Below are 22094 nucleotides of genomic sequence, written 5' to 3' on the forward strand. Positions count from 1 at the left end.
TGTCAGTGCGTTCAGCAGCACAACTGTCCTTCTTCCTGACAGAGTTTTTCACAGGTCTAGAAGTGTACTGAAGAGTTGGTGTCTGATGTTAAATATGTGTACCTGGTGCCTCCTTAGAGGTGGGAGAAGCTTCTAGAGATTTTTCATTAAAGTGAACATGTTTCCTGCCTCCCCTGCCATGACTACAGGCTAACTACATGGGACATGCAACCCTTTGTGTGAAAGCATGACACAGCCTATTCAGTTGTAAATGGGATTGTGCCTTGCTCCATCCTCCCATCCTGCCAGTGATGGCCATCCAGGCATACCTAAGCTCTCTATTGTGTGTGGTTGTCGAGGAGTAATACACAACGATCAACTGACAACGACACCGAGTCATGTGACTCAGAGACAGGCTGCACACACTAAATGGCTAGGGTAGAAAAATTCCAACTTTCTAAAAGTGACATTTTTTTTTTAAATAAAAATCCAACTCAACCATACAAGAGGATTTGTCATTACAATTCCAATGACACCAAACATGAACTGGTTACCTGTTTCAATGTGGAAAATAACCTCATTAAATGTAATAAGGTAACCCCAATATTATCCCATGGGAGAGCTAGGTCTTTCAGTATTGAAAAAAGCATTTTTCACTATCAGGACATGTAAAACGTAAAAGTATATGTCCTTCTTTTTAAATATATTGCACTCTACCTTGTGGGATTTTCAGGGCCTACCCTTGGGGTTACTTATATGTATTAAAAAGAAAGCTTTGGGCCTGGCAAAAGGTTTACTTTGCCAGGTTGAAGCGGCCGTTTGAAACTGCACACATAAGTTGCAGTGGCAGGCCTAATACATGTTTCAAGAACTACTTAAGTGGATCACACAATAAGTGCTGCAGGTCCACTAGCAGCATTTAATTTACAGGCCCATGGCTCATGTAGTACTACTTTATTAAGGACTTATAAGTAAATTAAAGGTGTTGAATGGGGACAAAGTAATGTTACAACGTTTTAATGAGTGAGCTTATGTACTTTAGCACTGGTTATCAGAAGTAAAGTGCACAGAGTCCCAAGGCCAAAAAAGTGAGACAAGAAAGACATGGAGGGCTAGAACAAAAGGTTTGAGGGAAGACCACCCTAAGGCTGACAGCTCTAATAAGACCTGCTTTTTAGCTTGAACCCACGATTCCAGAGTAACTCCAAAGACTAGTTGGCTGGATCAGAGCCTCAGGGACAGAAAGGCTCCAATCATCTTGAACCCTTACCAGGACCCAACCGAATGAGTCCCAAGTGGTACTCCTCCAGTTCTGGACTCTTGAAGCTAGTGCTAACAGTGCCCAGATAGCCCAAATCCAAAACATGGAACATAGAAACTTTCCTGTCAAAGAGTATGCTGAGACTGGGATCTGCGTGCTCACCAATCCACTCAAGGCACATCGCTGGTTGGCCTTACTCTGCGGCAGCTCCCACTACATTCTTCTCAACAGCAGCAAATCCTGGTTGCCACTCCTCGCAGAAGGGGTGTCTGGCCTTGTGGAGCCCAAAAAAGAGAATAAGGGCCTGATTATGAGTTTGGGGGATGGAATACTCCATCACAAAAGTGACGGACATCCCATCCACTTTATTACAGATTCCAGAAGATATAATGGAATTGTAATTTGGTGGACGGGCTATCCGTCACGTTTGTTATAGTGTAACCCTGTCCATCAAACATGTAATCAGGCCCTAAGTCTGAACATAGAAATCTTCCCTGCGGCTTCGCCCAGTGGCTCCCTGACGACGACGCCTACTCCTGTGACACACTGAACTTTACCTTCTTAGACATTTGCCTTAAAAAATTCTTCTAAGTCCAAAGCTAAGTGGAGACCACTCTATGCATCCGACTCTTGCTCCATCGCGGTCGGCCATAACTTTCTACTTTGCCCTGCTCGTATGCAACTAGATTACTGCAATTGGTAGTTTGATCTTTTGGGCACTATTTTTCACTTTAAACTTTAAAAATACATAACCCCAGTTCTACTGATTGGATTTTTGTTGTTTTTGTGTCAAATAATGTATTATAATTTACTCTAGTTTTCTAAATTAGAGTGGGATTTTTCTTGTGTACTTTCACTTTATTACTGTTTAAGTGCTGTATAAATGCCTCTATGTGAAATCTGACTGCTTTTGTGCCAAGCTACCAGACGGTTATGCACAGGTTAATTTAGTTACTTTTTTTGGATCAACCTAACAAGAATTGTGGCACTTGCTTGAGTAGGGCTTCAACCCCCTCAACCAATGACCCAATTTCTCACACATATTCTCTTCACTTATTAAACATTGAACGTTTCTACTCCTAGATGTTTATGCTGATCTTGCTATCATTCCAGAATTTTTTTAAGGTTGACACTTTCTGCTACTTCAACAGTTAGCGACATTTACATTAGTTTCTATTTATAGTCAGTAAACTCTTTTGTATTTGAGTGCAGAGTCATAGGTGTTTTACTTCTAATGAGACAATAAAACACAGCTGGAGAGTCTTTAAAACAACTTTCTAACAATTTACTTTTATCCCGTGATAATGTTTCTGAGAGAGCCCTAGGAAATGTGAACCTGCATTTTATTTTATATCTAACATTCACGCTCACAGACCCACTCTCCAGAACAGGGACATTAATTAATTTTAAATAAAATTGTAGGGACACCAGGTCTGAACATGAAAAACTAGGACTATCAGTGGAAATCCTGAACGTATAGTCACCCTATTTAAGAGTAATTTATTTACACAAATGAATATTCTGTCCATACATTTGTACATTTGTACTTTCCGTGTTTATGCACTATAGATTTTGGTTGAGTGACTATACACACGGTTGGATATTTTCACCGATTGGAATTATTAAATATGAAGTTGTATAGGCACCAGGGATATAATGATAGTTCATATTTAGAACTACTAATGGAGGAGTAATAGATGTCTACATTACCCTTTTAATGATCCCATGAAATCAATTTAAAGGTGAGCCTTGTTGTTACCAGGTCTGTTTTGTTGTAGTACTGACTGAGTGGAGGGCGACCTGGTATACATTTTCCCTCTGTAACTCCTTTTTTGGATACATTTGTACATGACAAGTAGTGGGCCAGGGACAGATTGTATGCTTCTAGTTACGATGGGTCCTTTTACATCCCATTGCCGTAGTGCAGAAGTCCAATGCTAAGGACTCCCTCTAACTTTACATGTTTCCTTTGCTAATTAAATTGTTACGTATGTATGTGTGGCCTCAGATGTAAACCAGTATGCTTGACAAACAGATCACAAGCAGTTAGGCTCTGGAAAGGCAGACACTTTTATACCCTCAGAGCAGTTCCCGCTAGAGCGTGCCTCACTTCGCTCAGCCAGGGCATTAAGCTGTCATTGATAACTGTAAAATGTGATATTCTTAATTCTAACAATCAATCAAGGCTTGTTAAAATGTAGATGTTGGTAAAGCAATAAAAAGATGCATTCAATAAGCAATGAAAAGATGCATTAAATATAAATTTGATGTCATAGGATAAAAATGCAATAGTTGAAATAGCAATAACTATCCTCTTGTACATTAGAAGCACTAGGATAGTGCAGCCAACCTTGCTGAGAAATCAAAAATTGTAGTTCAGGATAAATGATCCCCATTTCTATTTTCTTAGCTTACATACTGCACTAACTCTCCATCAGCTTTTCCTGCAGTCCCCATGTCTCTTGAATCGAAATGTTGCTTCACTATTAGTTTGGAGCTCACGTTTGGAAAATGCACCGAATACTTAAATTATATTCTATATATAATGTGTCCTGAACCACTCAAACCTGCAGTCTGGCTTCAGATGCCTACTTAGTTTTTCAAATCTTGAGACTTGGGACATTGTGTGCCTAATATGTCTACAGTATCCCAGTTAAGAGCATATCTCCTATTCCAAACCTCTTCCTGGAGAGCCAGTTTCACTGTACTCTTATGGGCAGGCTTTCAAGAAGGCACCTGTTCTCCACCCTTCAAATACAGCATCTGCAACAGTCAGATGTGAGACTTGTGAGCACTCTCTGTACACTTGGAAATAGATGGTGCAAGTTATAGTTGGCTATTTTTGTACAGTGGTTCTTGCTACACCTGAGACTCGCCTAAGACATTGTAAGATAGTGTAGTCAATTGTTTGTGGGATCTCTTCAAAGTGAACCAGTCTTCATGCTGCCATGTATTAGATTTGTAGACGTGCATAAAGGGTTTTGCTTGCAATCGAGCATAAGAATGCACCCGCATGCTTTTTAAATGATGTTCTACTGTCTGCCAAGGGAACATTTGGAGGTGTTATTTGTACTATGGGTGGACTCTCCTTTAAGGGAACGGATGGAAAACTGCAAAGGTATTGAACCCAGTGGGAGCTGCAGACAGAGGTCCTTGATCCAAGCCTCTACTAGGTGCTAAAAATACAGTCCTTTGATGTTGGATCTGAATGGGTCTGTGGATCACAGAGGATTTGTGCTGTGCCAGAATTGGTGTGGTCCTAGAATACTTGTTGACATGTGAGGTACTAAAAGGATTAGAGCACACGTGTGATTATGGGATGCCTCCAAATATTTTTTCAAAGTATTGAGAAACTGTAGAGGTCAACCTGAAGTGTCTGATGACCACTACTTTTGTGGAAACCTTTTCTGTAATGCTGCCATCAGAATATCCAGAATTCAGCAAAGCATTCTCGTTTTTCATGAAAATAGGTGAAAATGTCTTTAAAGAATCGTAGATAAAGTAAGGTAACACTGATATAGTAGCTGACTGGTACCTGTATAAAAGTGTGATACAAGATGAGTACATGTCTAACGTTTAATGACTAATCTATGAGTGATTGTCAATTCCGACTCCCAGACAGTTCCACATGAGACAACGATTCACATCAATAGGCATGGAGGCTCAGGTGGGTTTGTATTTTGTACGAAGGCATAGGGACTGGCTGGAAGTGTCCATTGAAAGCTATATTGTGGTACAGGTATATTTAAAAACATTTCCTGTCTTTCAGACTTGGATACTTTTCAGATTGTTGTGAGCCAAGACAGCAGACTACATTGCCCCATGCTATTTCATGCTTTGCTACAAACTCACTCTAGTATTTTCTAATCAAGAAAAGACTCTCGTTCAAATTCCTGTCTTATCCACCACCAATTCCTTCTGAAATATACAGGAAAAGAAGCCCTTCAGATAGACCTTCCAACAATTTGGAGTTCTGCCAAATTATGTAGCAGATTTGTTACTGGCATGCTTGTAATCACTTTCGATAATTAGCATGGCTTAATTATATAGAGATTAAAAAAACAGCGCAGGTGGAAGAAAGGCATTTCCCTCTACAGTCTTTAAAATAAAGAAATTGACCTCTGAAGAGAATGCAGACATGGAGGTGCTGGCCCACACTTGTTTGTGTTTATCTGTCTGAATGGGTTCTCTTTAGCAAGGTACTGAAGAGCTATCCTGATGCTATTTAGCATTCAGCAATCTGTAATCCCTTCAATCCTTTCTGATTTGGAAGAAGCGGTAGGTGTAGTCATTTTTTAAAAGTGACGAACTGCTAAATATTAATATGAGTCAGCCACCACGCGCTTTTAAACAATAGCCCACAAGGTAGATGTGCGATCAGGTAGAATTTAACAGTATTTGGATGATATAGAGCGCATTTGTTTGTTACATAAAGCCTACTATGTCTGATACGTTGTTAGCAATAAAATATAGTATCAAGCATTTATGCTCATGTTTTTTTTATTTCACATAGTGGGTTCAGTTTGAAAAAGGGTGGTGGGTGTTTTCTGCCCCCCCTGCCTTGACCCAGTGTTGCAGTATGCATCTTTGTTATTGCCGTCTTTCCAAATTGTGTGTGTGGGTATTTTTTGCCCTTCCTGCTGTGTGATTTCTTGTCCATCACCTTCTGAAGCCGAAGATAGGGAGACCTCTGTTCGAGCCCCACTTGCTCAAGGACCTCTGACATCTGCATTCCACCGTGCACAATGATTGGGATGGTCTTTGCACACAAGGATGCATTTGTACCCTTTCACCCTTGCCAAGAGCAGGGGTATATGATGCCCCTCGACCACGCTAAATTGGCCAGGTGTACGATGCTTTTGAATGCCCTGCAACTTGGCCAAGAGTGTGCTCTCTCTCTCTCTCTCTCTCTCTCTCTCTCTCTCTCTCTCTCTCTCTCTCTCTCTCTCTCTCTCTCTCTCTCTCTCTCTCTCTCTCTCCCTATGCCCTAGCTACCTGGCGGTTAGGTGGATTTTGTTTGCCTTACTTCTACCCTGCACCATGCATTAGGGTGCTTAAGGCCAGCTAACTCTGGATGCTCTATAAAAGGCCCAGGGATGGGGGGCTTCTTTGATATTCCCAGCTTTGTACAATGATAGGAGGGTCAACGCTCATGCCTAACTCAACGGAATTACATAAACTTTTCACTAACGAATGTACTCACCCTTACACAGTGGCAATTGAAAACCACCAGGTAACCAAAGAAATGCATTGATGCTTTTAATATGTACATTTTTAATTGTATTTCTTAAATGTAGTCTCAAGATCTTAAAGGGGAACATGTGTTTTGTATTGCAGCTTTGGACATTAGATACGTCAGTTTTGTTCCTCATGGAAGAGTCTACGTGAACAGTCAACACAGGCATCCTTTGCAGAGAAGAGACCCCTCCTTAGGAATTAGAGGGAGATACAATCACGTAAGTAAAACATTCATAAGAATGACTTGGATCCTAGAGTGGCGCGTGCTTCTGTATATTAGGGTGGCATCAAGATTCTGTTATGATTTAAATTTGACTTGACTGTGTTATACACACCTGATGTCAAGCTGTCGATTCATTGGCACGAGTTCAGGTCCACTGATTTCTCATTTTAATGGACGTTATTTTAAATTAAAAACGGTTTCTAAATGTTGTATCTTTTATTCTGGCAAATTGAAACCAAATATTCAGTACAGCAGTAACGTTAGGAACAAAACCAAACTCTTGTTCTCCTAACCGTTAGCAAAATATCCCTGCTTTAAAATATTCTCATGTTTTGTTAAACAGTATATAAGATTACTGTCTTTTACTTCCAGCCTCTTTCTCTGTCTCTGTAAGCCACGCCCCCATACACCCACACCGGAAGTCAACATGACCATTGGTTCAGTGAGAGACACAGACCGAGAGATATGGCTGTTGTAGTTTCAAACACAAGACACAGCTGTACAACCAGTTACAGTGAGGAAGAACTACCCGTCACCCAGTTCATTCTCTTTAGAAATGGGCAGCTGCTGGAATCCAAGCAAATTGTAATGTATACATATACATTATTTTTCCAGGTGCTAGTGACAATATTTTTTCTGGTCATTTAGTCCGTCAGACAGATATCCAGCCAGGAGCCTGTTCATGATATTCCGCTATCAGGAATCACTTTTGCAAATAAAATTTGCAAGTGAAAGTGCTCAACTAATTTCCTACAACAACAAGAAATAGTTTTCCACTCCCTAGAAATGGACATCATCTTGGGTTCTGAATGTCTGTTGGTTTTTGGGTCACAGCTTGTTTCTCCCCCATTCAAGTAAAGTTGTGCAGTGCAAGTTATTGAACTAATCATTTTCCATAAAGCTGACATCTGCTTTCCTGTTTAAGATAGGCAGCTCAGTTTGAACTGAGCCTAAAAACAATGTGGCTTTGTGAATAGCAAACACCTGCTATACGGAAGACATTTGTGTTTCTGGTCACCGAAAAGGCATGAAACCTAAAGCTGGCCATACAATTCAGGAACCCTGAAATCTCTAGCCACAAAATTGTCTTGTACACATTTTTGTTAATAAATGTTACCACTTGATTTTGATATTCTGTGTTATGGTAGCATTTTGAATTTAAAGGAAAATATCTAGACCTTTGGTAGAATCAAATAGGGACCAACTCTATGTGACATGTACAAGAATTGGATTGGCGTAGACTGTGCTGTTAGAAATGTTGAGGGTTTGCTTCAGAGGCCAGCCCAGAGTAACTCAGTGTAGCATACTTGAATGTTTGTTTTAGGTAATATATACTAGTGCATTTGACACCTCCTTTTATGCCTCATGTTCCAGGGTCATTATCAGAAGAAGGTAGTTGTATTTTGGCAAAACAAAATAGGTAGGCATAACAAAATGAGCGTCTAAGTCTGTCCTGCAAGGTGCATGGTCTTATTGGCTCCCACAATCAGCTGTTAGGGGAAGAATATCATGTTGTTGGAGAAGCAATTATTTTTATCGCAATAAAGATCGTGTGCTGTGCAAGAAAACTATGAAATAACTATTTTGGTTAGTTCTTGGTTTTGATGGTTACAGCGTATGTTTGATTCCAGGATTGAGAGATAGTATGAGAATAAGAGATATTATGAGACATGCTGCTATGTGGAGAGAATGTAAGGCTTGATGTGTAGAAATTCATTTACTTCAAATGTTTATCTCTGTTTTCTCCCAAGTTTGAACTTTAGATTTCTGACATCAGCCTTGGAGTAAGAGCTGAAAAACAGAGAGCCAGTTCCAAATGTGGTGCAAAAAATGGTGTGCTTTAGTGTTTTCAGTGCAGGCCCCAATACTGAGGGCATTGGGCTCTCACTATGTCCTATCTAAAGGACAGATGTAGAATTTGATAGATGTGACACCATCTGTCAGGATGGCCCTGGACTTCACCTCAGCATACTAACGGAGTACTGTTAGTCAAATTTAGAAGATGACTTCAGAATAAGAGATAATCTCTGTACATTGAACGGACCTGTTGTCTCACTGTTTCATTTTGTATTTTTCAGAATGTTGGGAGATGGCCACTATAAGATTTGACAACCGTTCACCTAAAAAATATTTTTTGTTTTACAGAAAGAAACTCCCCACACCTTTGGAAGTTTCCTGACGATAACAGATAGAGAAAAAAAGACATTACACTATCCAACCTAAATAATGACCTTCCTCCAACGGCCACTACTCAGTTGAGCCGTTGGTTGAAGTATTCTGTAGATTAAGTCAATGGGGGCTCCATTGATGGAGTACTTAAGGTACACCTGTCTCTAAATTAGGGAGAGGCATGGCCTAGTGGCTAGGGCGGTCGAACTCGAATCTGGGGAACAGGGTTCGAGTCTCGGCAATGAAGCTGAACATCCTGTGATTCTGGGAAAATCACTTAATCTCCCTGTGCCTAACAAAAATTAATGTGTCCTCATGTAACGCAACTGGTGCTATGTAAAGCGCTCTGATTCCCGATACCTTCGGGTCAAGTTTGCGCTAAATAAAACGATTAAAAAAGAAAAAATGAGGTGGGCAGACTGTCCTCCATACTCCAAACTGCACCCTAAATAATACTATGCCACTCATAAAGTTAACAGTATTATTGTTTGCCCCTGCACAGACGTACCCGCTAAGAAAGGTGGTGGATATGATATATCACCCTCACAGTTTCCCCTGGTACCACTGGGCTGAAGACCCATATCTCTTTAAAATTATGATGTTACTTCATCTATAATTTGACTCTCAACCAGAGTTTGAGCTGAGACCCTCAGTCCTTCTTCAAACCTGCCTGGAAGAACCAGTTGCATCCGAGACTTTGGTAGTCATCACAACCAGCATCCTCCTTCACGTGCTAATAATGGTGAAGAAGCAGAAAAGGTGATGATCTGGGATCACTAATTGGACATATGTGAATCACTCAGACAGTCAACATGTCACTTTTCCTGAAGAGGTCCTATCCTGATTCAGCATATCATCTGATAAGAAATTCATCCTCATACAATATTGACAGATGATGCTGAAGTCCCGTTGAAGTGGACAGGGTTGAATGTTGTAGCTGTGGATGGAGTTGGGTGTGGAGTGTTGTTCACAGCTTTTCTGTGTACAAATCCTGCTTGATGAGGGTTAATGCCAGTAGGCATAGGGACTGGATTGCTTTGGGGAAAATATGGATGGGGTTAAAATTTCTATTTTGGGTCTGTTAAAACATGTTAAATATTGGTCCAGGTTCACCCCCACTGCTATTCTAGCTTCCCTTTTAAGACCATTGTTCGGTACTCTGATACTTCAAATCTGCATGTATAAAAAAAGAAAAGGAAATCACTTCATCTTATGGAAGATGTTTTTCTACTGACCTCGGAGTTTGAAAGTAAAGTGTCCATTGAATTCAAACAGAACTCCATTGTCTCCTGGAAGAATTAATTGCTCTCGTATAAGGTACAGAAAAGAAAAGAACAGACCCGAGTATTGTTATACAGTGTAACCAGTCAGATGAGCGTTCTATACATAATTATTGTAACTGACAAAGCACTAGCTGTTCTGGACTGCCTGAAGCCATTCTGTGGCTGAATACTTTCTCTTCACCAATCAACCTTAGGGCACTGCTCATCCTTGGTTGACATTTATAATGAAGGAACATTTTTATGTCTTTCTGATTTTTCTTACAGTTAAGTTTTAACTATAACATCTTTCGATCCTATTATTATCAATTGTGAAACGATTTGCTCTATAAAGTCTTGTTTTTTATAAATTTCAACAAAACCCATTATGAGTACTGGAAGTTCTATTACGGGAGTACTCTTTTAAATACTTTTACATGCCTTTGGTAATCGTTCCCAAAATGCCCAACCCTCTAATGGTAAAAGTGCAAAGGGAGCACCTTCCTTTCTATTTTTATTATTGTCTATGAATATTCCCATAATATTTTTCCCACTTTATGTTTAAGGGCCAGTTCACACAGGCATACAATAGTATGTAAAGAGTACCACAGAAGTATTCCTTCAGTAGTCCAGAATGCTTTTGTGAATATGCCTCTTAAACTTTAGTTCTTTATTCAATTTGCAAGGGTGATTACAGATAACTCTGTTGTTTACTATCAAATTAAGATTTGTTATACTTTGTTTTCTTGAGGTTAGTCACAGGGAGAATAGTCAGCTTATGATTATGTGATTTTGGCTTTATTGACCATTTCTTTACATGCCACTGTTAATGAGATGAAGCTGTGGTAGCTCCTCCACATGAAATTCCAATTCATTCCAGCCTGAGACTGCAGTGTACATTTAATTACTAAGATATCAATCATGAAGTGCTAGTTATAAGAATAAGACCAGGTAATAATGTAATTGCTGAGCAAATTGCTACATGTGGAAAATACATCATGATTTGAAAATTAGATTATGAGTAGCGCAAATCGGTAGGCAACATCAACACAAATGAATGGCATTGTATTCCCCATTTGCTAATGGTGAACACATTGAAAATGAGGAAGGATCTGTAACTTCTGGGACATTTTGAAAACTCGATAATCAGATCTGTAGCCACCACGCTGCCCTCTGCTCTGAATGATTAATTAGGCAATTGTTGGACTTGGCCCTTTTTGCAGGGTCATCCTTGAACTTTTTGCCTTCCTCCTAGTATTTTTTCTGACCTAGTGTTGGTGGTTTTAGGACTTTGAACACGTTATCACTGCTGTCCTGTGTAAAGTGCATGTGCTCTCTATGATAAATGTGTTAAGATTGGTCTACACCTGTTTGGCTGATTTTACCTATCAGTCCCTTGTAAAGTGGTATCTCAGATAACCAGTGCCAGTAAATTACATGCTATTGGTTGGCTTGCAGCGCTGCTTGTGCCACCCACCAAAGTAGCTTTTCAAACCTGTCTCAGGCGTCTGCGTGGCACATAAAGTGGTTGCCACATCTGTGACTCCCCTTTTACTACATATCAGTCACCCCTAAGGTAGGCCCTAGCTAGCCCTGTGGGCAGGGTGCTCTGAAGGTAAAAGGTAGGACATGTGCCTTAACTGTGTGGCATGTCCCATGCCATAGTAGTGACAAACAGCCACTTTGGTTTCTCACTAATGTGAGGCTTCCCTCTCATAGTAATGCATTGGGGATTCCCTGATATGTGCTTCAGTGGTAATTTCTGACATGTGAGGAGTGGAGTAGTCAAGTTTGGTATGTTTGTAATAGTGGTAATAAATGCTGCGTAATGGTGTTCGCAGATTTATTATCACTATTTTAGAAATGCCACTTTTAGGAGTGGGCATCTCTGTGTGCTATGTGCCTTTGGGCCTGCCTGATGTGTATTGCATGTCTGGCTCTGGAGTGACAAGGGCTGGGAAGGTGCAGTGGCTCCAGAGGGGCTGGGTGAGTTAGCGCTAGGCTGAATAGGCCAATCTGCATTTGGAGTGGTGGGAGGAGTAGCACCTGGGACTGTGCCTGCCTTCCACAATGCTGGCTCCGCCCCCTGTGGTGTGTCTGGGACCAGAGCCTACACTAACAATGAGGGTGTTTGTGCACTGTAAAGAAAATGTTTGAGTGCCCCCCAGAGCTGGTTTGGACTGGGCTTAGGCCTGTGCTGGGGGGGGGGGGATGGGAGAAAAAAGACATTTGCACTATAAATATTGGGGCTGTGACCCCATGATGAGGAGCTTACTTGGAGACAGGGCAAAGAGGACTGCTGGGTGCCAGGAGGAACCACCACTACACCTCTGCTAAAGGGCCCTGTGAGCTGGCCTGCCTGTGCCCAGCTCTGCCCCTTGTGACCTTGAAATCAGCACATGATGAGTGCTGGACTCTTGCCCCGGCCTTCAGAGGATTGAGGGCCCTTGCACTAGAGGGCTGCGCCTGCACACCAAAAGCGCGTGGTGGGCTTTTCACTTTCAGCATTCTGGACCTGTGAAGTGGCCCTCGAGAGGTGAAACCTTGATTATCGCTGCTGTGGGCCTCTGGCTTCTGTGAGTCTGCAGCAACGCGCAGTGAGGGAGTTCAGCCAAGTTGTGCCAGAACAGAGTGGGGCAAGCACTGGATTTGGGCTGATGGTGCGTGTTTGGCCCAGTGAGCAGCGAGTGAAGAGCTCCCGCTGCACTACCCCTTCGCTGCTGTGTTGGCCGACCAGGAGGGCATGTGGGCATCTGGGATTCCATTATTCTGCCTCTGCAGTGACCGCGTCGATAGCGGTCACAACGCAAACCGGAAGTCAGGTCGAAGCCCACCTGACTGGGGGCAGAGCTTCCCTAGGAGAGAGGAAGCCAGGCAGAGAGAAGCGGACGCTAAGGGCCGGGCGGGGCTATCACCAGAGCTCAGGCGGCAGTTGCCCCGTTGTGGGCAAAGTGTCCGGCATTCATTCCATGTGAGGGCAGAGACACCGGCATGTCCACCTGGAGAGTCTGGCTAATGGCGGCCTGGAAGATCCTGGAGGATACCAGATGCGCCGCAACGTTGTGTCCCCCCCCCGGCTGGGAGCGGCTGCACCACAAGGTGGCAGGAAGCAGCAGCTTTAAGGACCGTTATTGGAGGCGTGGTGCCTCCACAGGAACCTCAGGAGCCCCAGTGAAAGTAGGTGAGTGCCTTGGGGGGAGGGACTGTCCCTTGTCCCGGGCTGCACTGTGGTTTCCCAGCCAGGGGGGCCGTGGGCGAGCTTCACTTAGGTGCTAAGGCAGCACCGACTTTTCTCCCTGCATTTCTGACGTTGCACAGCTGCGCCGCAACGCTGCGGGCAGTTGCACATTTCATTGGTGTTGTGGGCACTATTTGTCCTTAAGGGGCATTGCAGGATGAGCCCAGGACGTGGCCCCCGCTTGGATATGTGCTGACTTGGGGGCAGGATGTGTTTATGAGATATACCCTGGGATAGGTGTTTTAAAGTACCCTACTGCTGATTATGTTTTGCGCAATCTGCCTTCTAGGCAAGCCCTGACTACTGCTGTTATGGGCCTGATGTGATTACAATATGTGCACACTAATAAGGTTTGTTACGTGCACTACTGTTGGTGGTTATAAATACTATACTGTGTTATGCCTAATGCCTGATGCATTCATTGGGGGTGCCCGTTATTAGCATTTACTAGGGTGCACTGATGATTATGATTTATGCCTAAGGTGTTTTGCTAACTGCCCTATTGCCAGTAGTTACTGCTTGTTTTCACAACCTGTGAGTGGTGATATGAGAACAGTGGCCCAATTGGCCCTGTAATGTATATAATCCCCTGTAAAGTCATACCAAGTGCCGGGTGGCACAGTGTATAGATGTGATTGCGTTCTAATATGTTTTATGAGTAATACAAAGGCTATTTTTGATATAACCTTGTGTGGAGTTTCTTTTATGGTGTGCCTAGTGTGCCACTGCTGTGTGTGTTGCACAAACGCTTTACACATTGCCTCTGGGATAAGCCTGACTGCTCTGCCAAGCTACCAAGGGTGTGAGCAGGGGTTATCTTCAACCTGTAACTCCCTTGTCATGACTAGAGTGGTGGTTTCTGCCTGACTTAGCCAACCAGAAATCCCATTTCTAACAGAAATCCACTAGCAGAAGAAATCTTCACTCAGTCCCACACATTTGGGCTAATTAATGCATAGGATCTTATTTAGTGATTGTTGGTGCCACCAACCCTCCCCATTGTTAAACTTGCATTTCCCAACTGTATTTCAAGTCAGAGAAAATGCTGTGTTCACAACGGCAGAGCTGCGACTGGCTCTGTTAGTGTATACCCAGTGGCTGGTATGGAACTGGGGTGGTGGGGCTGTGGGTGAAAAAATATATATAACATTAACTTCTGCATGGCCTCTGTCTTTCCTCTGTTGTCTATTCTCCGCTTCTCTTCCTGACTCCCGGAAGCAGGAAACACACTGGCCCTCCCCTAAGCCAATCACGACGCTGCTGTCACCAGCATGACAGCAGCGTCGTGATTGGTCCGAGTAGCCTGGTTCAGTGTTCTGACAGGGAGTGGGAGCCTGTGCATGTTCTCCACCCAGGCTGTGCCATACAGCCAAGTGGAATACATGCTATGTGAGGATGACTGTTTGGCCGGCCAAACCGTCATCTGCACTTAAGTACACATATTTCCTTGTCCACCTGCTCTGACAGCCCAGCCCCACCCTGCCCTAACCTGGCTCACACTGAAAAATAAAATGATAATAACATTGTGTTATTAACATTTTCTTTTTCTTTTTTGCGCTGCTGAAAACAGCGAGGAGACGCTCCTTCACCTTAGCGGAGGATCGCCAATTGCTTAAACCTTCGACTTGGTGGGCTGTTCATCAAGGGGACACCAGGTCACCGTGCCAGTCATCCCACCCTATTGAGAATGGGTGGCCATCACTCATTTTTACCATCACTGTCTGAAATTCAAAGCATGGGCATGAAAAATGTAGACTAACCCTTCACAGAAGAAGAAAACTCCCTGCACAATGGGACATTTGTTTTTTGTATCAAGAAACCAAACTCGCACTTCTCAAACCAAAATGTTTGACAAGCGGGCAACACTTAGCAAACTTTCAGTGCTGGGAAGGCAGCCACACCAGTGCTGGTTTCCTACAATGCATCTATACTTCTGCCACGCATGGATATTGAGGTTGGTTCACTGGGGTAGCAGAGAGCAATGCGTCCGGCCCCCTATTCGAACAAACGGCTATGTCTAAATGACTTTCTTGTTCTTCCAGACCTAATAAAGAGTGGAGACTGCTAATTTATTACTCAGCAATCCACCACATGTCTCTGTGCTTAATCTTTTTCAGCCTACTGGTCATGCAAACCAGCCCTTGATATGGCATATCTCTGTGAAATACCTGGGATAATAAATGGCTGACCTTTCTGGCCTAAAATAGAAATGAGTGCTCAAGAACTTTATTAAAACAGGAATCTGTGATCTACATAGTGCAAGGAGTTGGATAAAAAACAAGTTGATCTTGAATTTCGCATTTGGTATATCTTCCTTGGCATTCATTAGGGAGTTTGCATCATTCATGAAATGGAAGGAGTGTTGCTTCCACAGCCATTAGGAGGGGCTTGGGTGGGCATGTATGGTTAGCCTTGGGGTACTCATTCTCTTCCAGTCTGCTGGTAGCAGTAGACATCATGCATGCATGCTTATTGTCAGGTGGTGAATCAAAAGCGAAGTTACGCCACGTCTGAAAATGGCCCTCAGAAATGGGTTTTATTTTGGGCCCACCAGGGAGACTGCCTTCTATCACAGCTTTATAATTAAGTTATTTGCCAAAGAAAATCATTATATTATGTATTTACTAGGTGTTCTGTACTATTGTGTACTCTCACATGCACTGTTTTTGCTCTGACAAAGGTATAAATGGCTACCTCGGCCAGCATGACAATTAGCTCTCTCTTGTACTTTTGTAGGGTGGTTTACTTAGTGATTTACTCCACTTCAAAATGGATGCTGTTTCCACCACGGCAATCTTATCATGTGACCGTGTAGGTGGTCCTTTAACTGTGTTGTTGTACTACTAATGTGGTGGTGTAAACCAGTATCCAGTGTGTGAGCAAGGGGACAGCGTTCCCTGAAACGCATAACTGGAAATAAAATCTAAGCCTTTGGAATATCCTGAGAGAGCCTGATTACTTGGTTCATGACAAATAAAACATTTACCCGGTAAGCTTTGCCGGGACATGCTCCAATTACCACGGGCCAAGTGGGTTGGAAGAAGCAATGTGATGCACAATATATATATATTCACTGAAAAAAACATAGGTTTCAGGGACATTATAGTTAGTTGGACATTTCACTCGTACAAAACCAGAGAAATTTGGCCGATATAGTTAGTAGAGCTAACTATAACTCGCGCCCCCACAATACACTGCTGATGACGTCACATATTACATCACTCATGACATGGTCAGTGACATCACTGATGACATCACTGATGACATCTCAAATGAAGCAAAGCAGAGTTTTCAATGACAGGGGGAGCTGTGCTCCTGCCCTGTCATTGCAAACAGCAATGTGCCGGGGGTGGGCACCCCAGGACATTGCAGGAGCCGGCCCTGAGGCGGGGTGGTCCCCAGCGCCATCAAGGGCTCCAGGAGGGGGGCCATGCGGCCCCCCTCCCTTCACATACAAAGCCCCAGGGAGGTGGTGGTCCCCGGGGCCGGGGGTCCGTAACGGACCCATTAATTTGCATATTTAGTGCCCCGGGGAGGTGGTGGTCCCCGGGGCATGTAGGGGGGCTCGAGCCCCCCCACACACATATATTCTTTAAAATAAAGAGAACCCCGGGGAGAAGGCGGTCCCGGTGCCCTCTGTATTTTATTTGCAATGTAATGTGGGATTGCCCCCGGGACCTGGCCCAACCAGGGGCTTAACAATAACAAAGCGCGGGCCCGCGCTTCGGCTTTTTTTTATTTTCTCGGCCGGATTCGCGACCACAGACCGAATTCGGCCAATTTGTTTTAAGAAAATGCTTTTTTTGGCCCTGGGGGTCCTTGTGGGACCCCTGAGCAGACCTAGGGGGTCAGGGTGTTTCTACCCTGCCCCCTTTTCTTCTTTTTTAACCTCTTTTTCACTGTTTTCTTGTGACTTGGTTCCACCGAGTCACAAGATGGCTGCCAACACTTCCTAGTTTGGAGTGTTGGCAACCAATCAGAATTGAGCTCATGGCCGGGAGGGGTCGCAACTCCTCCTCGGTGCTCAGATATCAATATTTTTTCTTTTTTGAACTTCTCAGGAACTACTGAACGTATTTACACTATTTAACAAACAGGGCTCTTTCTGAACCAAGCCCTACTTTTTGCCAAATTTGGTGTAATTCCGTTCAGCAGTTCGGCTGTAGCTTTGTCTAAAGTTTCCTATGGAAAATTGCATGGGGAAAAGGTGTTTTGGGACCCCCTTTTTCTCGGCCCTCGCTTGACGAATCACCCCGAAACTTTCAAGACAGGAGCTGCCCGGAGCGCCCCAATAGTTTTGACAATTTTGCGAAGATTTGTCAAACGACACCAAAGTTATTGAGAAAACAAAAAACGCTTTCCCTATGGAAACTAGGCCCTAACTATAACTACCTACTAGTGACCACCAGTATGTTATATATATGTATATATATATACATATGGCAAAAGTGTCAGTTTGGTTGAGTGGAGTTTCTAGAGGGTCAGAAACCCAGGACAGGGCCTGTGGACTCCCAGTTGCATGGGAACACTGTACCCTGACAATAATAAGAGGTACCTAAGGCACATCATTTCTTTAAACAAAATACATACCAAACAATCAAAATATATTTTAAAATATTACAGACGCAAGTTTGCAGAAAAATGTTTTAACTTGTTACACCAAACTGTTAAGAAATCAATAAGCAGCATGCCATTTCTGGTAAATGTATGTTTTAAGGATGATTTAACCCACTTCAAACCCTTTTTTAACAGTGTATGCTAACATGCAGACCTACTGTTGCTCTCTGTGGGTATTTGCTTTTCAGTTAATGAATGTGAGCTTTCAGAAAAACTCAAATAAAGGCTGGACATGGAGCCATACATGTGCTTTGAACACACACCTGGGAGATGCCAAAAGTCTTTAATAATGCCACAACTAAATGTTGGTAGTGATGGCATATGAAGTCAGTAATAAGGAAAGCATGTTCAGCTCTTTTTATATGTAAGCAAACCTCACGGTAATAGCCCTAGTGTACTACTACTATACAACTGCTGCTGCTTCTATGACAGCAACTACCACTAGTGCTATTGCTACTAGTATTACTGAAACTGCTATCAGTACCATTACAAATAAATTCAGCTTCCAAATAATTATACTATGCTGCTACGCCTGTTGTTGCTGCTGCTAGTACCAAAAGTGCCAATATCACTGCTAATAATAATGTTTCTAATTCACCCCAGGTGTTCACCCTTTATTTCCCATGGTAGTGACTTACCATTTTTAGGTCCGCCCTTTCAAACATCTTTAGCTGTCTTGCCAGACTTCTATTTCCCCCCAAAAAAATAAACCATACATTATATGCATGCATAGAGAGTCTTTTGATCAGTGGGCTTCATCCACTGATCTATTAAATTGTCATTCACATCTTACTTCCACCAACCACAGGGTAGAGCATGGGGCAATAGGTTTACCCACTTTACTTTAATTTGCTCCTTCACTTTGAGTGACTGCACAATGTCTATGCATATAGTTCACAAGTGGCAAGTTCCAAAAGTTTTTTGAATTGTATTTATTGTGTATATACATTTTAAAAAGCTACAATTTATTGTGTGTGATCTCCTTTAAAAAGTGTATGTTATGAAGTGATTCGGTGACATTGTATCATACCTGTCTGTTTGTGTTTTGCTTAGAATGTGATTTATTGTGGTCTCCTTCACAACTAGTAAAAAGAAAAAGCATGGTACAACTGAAATTAAACATCACCAGTAAAATTGCAGCCTCGTGAAAGATTTTTCTTTTTAATTACAATTCTAGTGCAAGCATCAGTTGACAGCATTTTCGGTGATAATCTAATTTCTTTTTCCATATTTATTTATGTGTCATACTCTTGTAACAAAAAAATTTAATTACCAGCGCACCAGCATGCCAAGACCAGGTCTCTTGGCTTTGCCACCGCTTGTTTGTGGTAGTTGACTCAACTGAGAAAATAGATATTTTCATCAGCTTAATGACAGAATGAGAAGACATTATCCGCGTCAGAATGGTGTTTTTAGGGATGTCTTAAACTTCTAGAACCTTTCCCAAAAACCATCTCATACTGTTTCCTCATCTCCAGTACGTTAAGTTCAGGATGTGGGTATGTGATGATTGCTCATTCTGAAAGATGTCACTTTAAGAATTTCTAGATGATTTAAAGATGCCATATGGGAGATCAGTTCCATGCCAAAATGTCATTTCAGATTCCAGCCTACACTGTGTCTTGCTCTTTTCTGCTATAAATGTTTCACAGTGTCTGCATTTTTTATCATTGTATTTATAAGGGAACTCTCAACTCCATCGAGCCATTCTCTGATACTAATGTGATGGGCAGCACTTAGGTTTGTCCTACCAGCAAAAATAAAAATGACCAGCTTAACCCTCCCGTATAGATTGTAGCAAAAAATCAAAGAGCCCATATTATATTATTTATAATTTCATGTGCGGCCAAATGGAAACAAATGTGCCTTCAAAATGTAGCGTTTATCGGTTTCCTAAATAACAATATTGTGTGCAGTTACTTCCTATTTCCAGCAAACTAGATCAATGACTGCAAAGGTGAGGTACCCTTGACGGCACACATTTAATTTAATACAAATGAAACCCTGTTCAGTACTTTGTATCCCTTCATAGCTGAAATTCAGGGCAAGATGCTACGTCTTCACCTTTTGGTCTATAATTCTGGTGCCATCTAAATATAGTCCTGTTGCAGCCCGTGCAGTTAGCTGTTCATTCTCCTGTATGTTTTAGCCGCTCTTAGTTCATTCTCACAGGTGATTCGCTGTGCTCACTGGGGAGGGCGGGCCCCTGCTGGTCTCTGCGTGGCAAAGAACACTGCAGGCTTCAATATCAGAGGCCGCCTACAGGAACGCATGCTGTTCTGGAAGTGCCGTTCTGTTCTGGAAATAGCCCTTCTGATGAAGGTAAAGTGCACCAGGGGCTTGAAAAGCCCGCAGTGAGCCAGCGGGGAACCATTTTCACAGCATGCAAATGCGAGAAGGATAAGCAGCATGCTCTGTATATTTCACTCGCGTTGTGGTTACAGGTTCTGTTCTATGTGCAAATACGAGAGCCTATGATGGAACTTCCCTAAGGTGAGGTAAGGCAGCAGACTTCAAGCGCCACCAAGGTGTGGTGTAAAATTATTGAATAAAGACCCCGAAACAGCATTTTAACTGTGTGGGCAGCTCACAAAATTCCAGCGTCGGAATTTTATGAACTGTTACAGATTACAAATATCTCTTAACATGGGGGTATTGCATGATACAGAATAAAAAACTAGGGGGAAAGGACGTTTGTTAAGGGTTGGTAGACCTTCTCAGTTCAAATAGGATGTGAAGTGAGAGTCAACATGCTCACTTCATAAAGGAAATCTCCCTGGTTTCACCACAGAGGAATATTTCTCTGGGATGAAACCAGGAAGATTTCACCTATAAAATGACTGGGTATTCCACGTGGTAAGATGGGGCTGATTTATATTTCGGAGACAGCTCATTGCGACACACACAACACACATCCCATTGAGGTACCACATTTTAGATTCTGGTTGTTATCCAGGGAGGAGTGATGGGTGGCAGAAGTTCCATAAGCCAGCACAGACTTTGCCAAACTGGTCTTAATTGTAAAACAAATAAAACAATGACAAATAAGTTGCCAAAAACTCGTTTGTACTGCAACTATTTGAAACTTCACATTATTTTCCTACTGAGAAGCAGTTATGCATTTAATTATATGTACTATTGTTAAGTATTACGTTCTGTTAAGCCTCCAAAGATTGGTCCTAAAGGGAGGAATACAGGCTGTGACTTCATTGGAATGTAAACATTCTAACCTTGAGATAGAAAGCATTACTAAAATGTTTTGCTACAGTCTACAAGGGTTGTGCTCATGAATTGTCCAAGGGTTTTTGCTATTCCAGGAGATAAATAGCATGTTTCCATTGGAAGAATATATGTGGCTGATGCTCCAATATCTTTTTGCAAATTAGTATGTGTAAATTGCACGCCTGCTGGTTTGCGAACACGTATGAAGTTTAGAATGCATCCTGAATACTGTATGGTTGCATTGTAACTTGCTCATTAACAGTAGATCTCAAAAACTTGAATGATAGATTTTAGGAAGGTAACTATTTGTAAATCCCTTCAAATGACTATAAAGGCTTTGGTCTGCAAAGGAAAGTGATTCTCCTTCTCTTCATATGCTTTTTCAAAAAGTGTTAAATGTTCTTTAAATGGATATGTGTTAGACCTGACAGCCTCAGGGGTGTCTTCCCCCAATTTTTTGTTTGCCTCCCTCCATTTTTCTGAACCCATTATAGCTTTTTTTTAGGACTCGGCCCACTTTACACTGCTGACCAGCGCTAAAGTGCTTCTGATCTCTCCCCTAAACATGGTAACATTGGTTTAGCCCTAATTGGCATATTTAATTTACTTATAAGACCCTAGTAAAGTGCATCAGATGTGCCCAGGGCCTGAAAATGAATTGATACTATAGAGGCCTACAGCACTGATTGTGCCACCCACATAAGTAACTTCTTAACCATGTCCCAGGCCTGCCACGGCAGAGCCTGTGTGACTGCAGTTTCACACTGCCATGTCGACCCAACAAGTAAACTCTCTGGCCAGGCCTAAACCTTCACTTTTGAAACATTTAAGTCACACCTAAGGTAGGCCCTGTATAACCCACAGGGGCAGGGTGCGGTGTATTTAACT

General features: G+C 42.4%; 1 protein-coding gene across 1 annotated transcript in view; it reads left to right on the forward strand.

The window, feature by feature from the left end:
- Positions 1-22094, forward strand: part of DAB1 (DAB adaptor protein 1) — a 3595579-nt gene that overhangs the window by 2557193 nt on the left and 1016292 nt on the right. Inside the window, exon 7 of the mRNA XM_085602501.1 lies at positions 6578-6696. The gene's annotated coding sequence lies outside the window, so the exon portion shown is untranslated. The remainder of the gene's footprint in view (positions 1-6577; positions 6697-22094) is intronic.

The sequence above is a fragment of the Triturus cristatus genome, chromosome 4_2 (genome assembly GCF_964204655.1).
Source record: "Triturus cristatus chromosome 4_2, aTriCri1.1, whole genome shotgun sequence".
NCBI lineage: Eukaryota > Metazoa > Chordata > Amphibia > Caudata > Salamandridae > Triturus > Triturus cristatus.